The sequence below is a fragment of the Nicotiana sylvestris genome, chromosome 7 (assembly GCF_000393655.2).
Source record: "Nicotiana sylvestris chromosome 7, ASM39365v2, whole genome shotgun sequence".
In the NCBI taxonomy this organism is placed as follows: Eukaryota; Viridiplantae; Streptophyta; class Magnoliopsida; order Solanales; family Solanaceae; genus Nicotiana; species Nicotiana sylvestris.
In genome coordinates, this window is record NC_091063.1 from 68,400,335 (window position 1) to 68,406,499 (window position 6,165).

A 6,165-nucleotide genomic window follows, 5' to 3' on the forward strand; every position below is an offset into this window, starting at 1 on the left:
AAACTAGGGCAGAAAATTTCGTTTGTTTTGTTTGTTTTGATTCTAGGTACCCACATGGAAAACAAGGGAACACAGAAAGTTTCATTAATCAGGCGTCCACCTGGAAAACAAGGGAAGACAGTTCAAATTTCAAGGGAAAGCAGTTCAAGTTTCAAAGGAAGACAGTTCAAGTTCAAGGGAAAGCAATTTCGAAGAAAGACAGTTCGAGTTCGGCAATTAGGTGCCCACCTGGAGAACAAGGAAAAATAGTTCAAGTTTCAAGGGAAAGCAGTTCAAGTTTTAAAGGAAGATAGTTCAAGTTTCAGCAATCAGGCGCCCACCTGGAGAACAAGGGAAAACAGTTCAAGTTTCAAAGGAAGACATTTTAAGTTTTGGCAATGAGGCGCCCATCTGGAAAATAAGGGAATTCACTTCAGAATGCAATTCAAGTCAGCAACAAAAGAAGCTCGCGACAAGAATTCAAGTCAATAGTCCGAGATGATCAATAGAAGTTAGTCACAATCCAGAATAAAAAAAAGAAGAAAAGAAAGAAGTGAATCAAAATGCAGAAGTTGATGAAAGATGTGAGCTGCTCAATATATGTTTGAGGTCACAAGCACTACATGTCCGATCTTGATCCGAAAAAGCTGAAGAAGAATGAACTAGCACCTGCAGCTAGCAAGCGTCAAAGTTCAATTCTAAAGTCTGCATGAAGAACCATTCAAGACTCAAGATCAAGCTTTAGAAGACTTATAGTTAGGAATCTTGTAACTCATAATTGACAGGCTTAGTTAGTCTTTTTCATTTTGTTTGGTTTTTGATGTAATAATAGGATCGCGGACCGGAACCTCGACAGAACAGAAACTCAATTGGCTCTCCACCTCGGCACTCCATCACTCTTCCTACTTCTGAACTACACGTGGCCTGATTCCTTTATAGCCAAGGATATGTAGGCAGCTCAGATATCAGGGCTCGGTCACATTCTCCGTTCTCTTACTTTTTGGTCTCTCTAAATAAGGGTTGGGTCAAAAAACCTGTCTCGTCATTCTTTGTCTGAAAACTTTTCGTCTTTCCAGTCAAAGAGGGACAACTATAGACATGTAATTTTTGACCCTCCCCAAGATTTTACACATTTTAGCGTAAATATTTAATTTAGGTTTAGTATCGCTATTCTAAATAATGTTGACTCTTTTACTTTATTTTTATCACAAAAAATAAAAATTATAAAAAATATTTTTTTATCTTTAGGTTAAAGTCAATTATCATATTTATATTTATAATATTATAATATTTGAAAATACAAAAAAAATTAGTTTCACTTATAGTATTTAGTTTTATATTAGTTTATTTTTAATTAAGAATGATTTTTACACTTTATCGATACATTGTATTATTTGGTCTTCTTATCCTAAATTTAAACTCAAAAAAAGACATGGCCCACTCAATTCCCTAAATCTAAGCCCAATTACCTTTAACCCAAATAACCTTAGCCCATTACCCCATCCTTAACCCTAGACCCCTTCCCATAAATAAAGACCTAGACCTAGACCTAGGAGGGACCTTAATTGGATAGTTTCAGCCGTGGGACACCTAGAAAAAAACCTAGCCATCCCCTTCTCCTTTCTCGTCTCACTCACTGATAACACACACGCACACAACAAAAAAAAAAAGAGAAATTGACTCCTTCAAAAGTTTTCAGATCTGGAATCGGGAAAACTTGAAAGTAGAAGAAAAACGTCATAAGGAAAAGGTATTACAAAAGCTATTACAAAACCCCAGCACATTGGGTGGATATTCTCTGGGATTTCAAAGGTTTTTTTGAACTGTAAAACCGTTGTTAATTGTGCTGAACTCAATACAGTTTCTTCATCACTTTTCTCCTTTGATTTATCCCTTTCTAGGTATTCCTTAACTTCTAATTTTGTAAGCGCGTGTAGATTTAGTGAATTGTGTCTATTCTAAAATGATTGTTGCTGAAATAAAGTTATATGTCCTTCATGGCTAAATTATACTGTTGTCACCACTGATTTAGTTCTATTGTGATTTCACTTGATCATCAAATTTGAATTAATTGTAGTTGTCCTATCCCATGTTTAATAGAATTCTTTTATTATTATTTTTGTGATGAAGAGGTTTAATTAATTGTGCTTTGAATATGAACTGCATCTGCCTTTGTCATAAATGATTACATATTGGTTGTTACCTTGTGTCTCTTTCCACAGTCGCTGCTTGCAAATTCCAGTTTCTTCATTGTCCAAGCAAACTCTCTTGGTGGATTTTTACTTTTTTTAGTGAATAGAAATGGAGAGGTTTCTTTTCTGATTGATCTTTTAAAATTTAATTGTTGTTAAAGAGGATTTGTGTTGATTCTTGGTTGAACAGAAAAATGAGGCAAGTAGATTTGTAATTGGAATTTGGTTGCCTTATGTTGAAATAGGCTTGCATATTTGATTTGATAATAATAAAAGATTACGTAAAGTCATGAGAAGCCCATTTTAAATACCTATTGTTTTGATACAATTATTTTGAGATGGTGCAACTAATTCATTTTTTTCTATAGTGCATTTGTCTACTTTTTCTTGTAGATATTTTCATGTTTTAACTTCTTTGTTTCATCTTGAATTAGGATTCTCAAATCTCATTTCATATTCTGATTCAATGTCGGCAGCTCATTAGGTGGCGACCTAATCCAACTTTGGTAAAATAGGAAATTCAATCTACATATTTTCAGAAATAATCCATGAGATCACACTTCACAACAAATCTTAAACTTAGGAAGATAAATAATTATGAACATTCATAGCTTGTTTTAGGCGCGATTAAAGAAATCATTGTGACTATGAGTACGGTTCCCGTGGCATAGTCATGATACATAAATCCAAATTCGGGTGTGCGTTTCATGTAACCCGGCCATAACTTTGAATATTGATAATAATGAACATGTTGTACACCGCGGGTGCATTTCATGTGACGCGATTCACAATATGTTCAAAACAAACGAATCCAAATTCGAGTGCGCATTTCATGTGACTCGACCACAATTTTTAATAATAATAAAATAAACATGTTGTAAATCGCGGGTGCATTTCATATGACGTGATTCACAATATGTATAAAATTAACGAGTGTACGAGATCGTGACTCGTTCAAATAAATTCCATAAATCGAAAAGCGGTTATAAAGTTAAAAATGCACAATAGGTTTAAAATATGTAATAAATCATATAATTAGGCCAAATATTAATAGTTAAGCGTCTGTGCTAGAACTACGGAACCTGGGAATGCCTAACACCTTCTCCTGGGTTAACAGAATTCCTCACCTGAATTTTTGTGTTCGCGGACCATAAATAAGAGTCAACTTTCCTTGATTCGAGATTTAAAACCGGTGACTTGGGACACCATAAACTATCTCAAGTGGCGACTCTGAATTTTAAATAAATAATCCCGATTTGATTGTCACTTAAATTTTAAAAAACTCCTTTATACCCTTCCGGGGTAGTAAAAAGGAGGTGTGGCACCTCCTAAGCACTTTAACACATCACATAATCAACTTTAAGCACAAATTCTTCAATCCACTTCACTTTCATAAACAATATTACCCCCAAAATTATTCCCTTCTTCTTTAAGGACTACTTTAATCCATACCCATTAGCAAGAATAAAACAACAATTTATTCATCTCTATTTTCCCTTCCCCCCCCCCCCAGATTATTCTCTCTTTTTTCCCAACTATTTTTTTTTCAATTTCCGCTAGTGGTGTATTATTTTACAAAATAAGTGAACCTTTGTTCCTTTCATTGGTTCCATTCAAAAGCCACCCCACACTTAGTTCCTTCTTACTTCTTCTAGTGCTCATCTCACAATCAAAGTGCTTTAAGAGGTAAAATGATCAAAACAATGTCAACTGAGAATAAAAAGGCTATAGGCTTGTAATATGGGTATAAAATAAAAGTATATAGGCTCAAAAGGATTAACTAGGGATAGATTTTATTTTTGGTAGCATTAGAGTTCAAAAGGAACAAAGAAGGCCTAAAATCATATTTCAAGCCGAGTAGAACCTAGGATTTCTCTTCAACTCACATACCGTGCAAGTTCTAGACACAAATGTACAATACGAGACTTATACAAAAAATCTCACCACACATTGGCACATGATTCACTTAGGATGACTACATTTCAATTTTCAATCAAAGCAAGTACTGAGTTAAGTCCCAATTTTTAATGCACACAACACAACATTTAGTACAGGAGACAAGACAATGAGCCTAAGCATCACGAAGAAGCTATTCAACTTTTAAAGGCAAAAATAGTCCTCACGAACTCATGGAGAAAGTTATAATCCACATGCTCAGGTCTAACTCTGTTAATATCAGACAAGTCACAGAATATGCTAAATTTAGTATGAGTCTTTACATGCTACACTACTCTAAAAAGAAAAACTAATACTTGGTTAAAACATTCATCCCTTGGACAAAAACCGATGGCCAAAGAAAAACCAAGGAGGATTATTTCCTTATAGATTACATTTACTAACTACTCAAGGTTAAAAAAAATCTTTTTGTGCTTTTCTGAGGACCTTAATCCCTCAAGAAAGCTGTTTAGGAGATCCATCGTCGGGAAATGTCCAATTTTCTATTTTATTTTTTTTAAACAAAAACTCTTGATGGGTTTTCAATGTCATGGCCTTATGCTTCATATGTTTTGATGATCTAACAAACTTGTTATGAAGAACCAGATAGAGAACCTTGGCCCACAGGGTATACATTTCATGTTACCTTGTCAAAGTCTGAAAATCAGCAAATGAATGAATGACCACAAGGAGGAAATTCAATAGGGACCTGGTGACTTGGTCCCTCAGGGGTCTCCGACACAAGCACAAGACAATGACTGTACACAAACATTATAAAGAGAAACACAACAGTGACATGGTCCCTCAGGGTTCTCTGACAGAAGTACAAGTCAAATGTACAGCTGGAATGTAGCAGCAGAAAGTGACCATCTAGCAACTGTCACAGAAGAGGAACACAACTAGGACCTAGTCCGTTGGTGTATTCTGACAGAAGTACAAACCGACTATCCAGTTGGAACGCAACTGCACAAAGTGGTTGTACAGATAGTACAACAGTCACTCTCATTCGGAAGAAGTGTGCACCAAAGAGTTGACATCACTATCTATTGTGATAAAACAACCTGGTTCAAGACACACCATTTGTGTGCATTCAGTGATATTCTCTCAAGCAACAACAATATTCATCCGATATTGAAGTCACTGGTGTGTCAAGAACAAGAAAACGACTCCACTAAGGATCAGTTTCTTAATGAGTTTATGTACATCCATAGTTGAGTTGTAATCTTGTTATTTTCTCTTCATTGTATTTCCTAATTTGCTTTCTTAGAAGCTTTATCTTAGGAACAAACCAAAATTCGTAAACTTGAGAGTTTATGTTGTGACTAGGGATAGTCATAAGTTTAAAGCCTTTGTAACTAGGATAGTTATAGAGTGACTTATGGTGGGTGCATCAAATGTTAGTTGAAGCCTTTGCAATAGGGTTTTTGCAAAGTGGCTTGTAATAGGGAAATTTCAAGTTAGTGAAGTTAAAAGCCTACAATAGTAGGTCATGGTTTCTTGATCCCCTTGTGTGAGATTTTTCCATGTAAAAATCCCTTGTCTTCTTTACTTTCAGTTTTTACAGCATTCTCAGTATCATCTCATATAGGACCAGGTACTCTATAGTTTGGTGGACTCATATAAACTATCATTTGGTATCAGAGCAGGTTCTTTCTAAAAGGTTAACACCTAGAAAGGATCTCAATGGTTGCTCCACCCAACTTTGAGGAAGGACAATCAACCTACATACCTCCTAGATTCTATGGTCAGTACCATGGCTGGTGGAAGACCCGTGTGCATGATTTTATGATGTCAGAAGATTCAGAACTGTGGGACATCATTTGTGATGGTCCACATGTTCCCATGGAAAAGCTTGAAGAAATAGGACCAATGGTGCCGAAAGGTAGAAAAGAGTACAATGACATTGACAGAAAAGTTGTAGAAAAGAACTATCGTGCCAAGAAAATCTTGATGTGTAGCATAGGACCTGATGAGTACAATAGAGTCTCAACTTGTGATACTGCCAAAGAAATTTGGGAAGCTCTACAAACCGCACATAAAGGAACTACTCAGGTCAAAC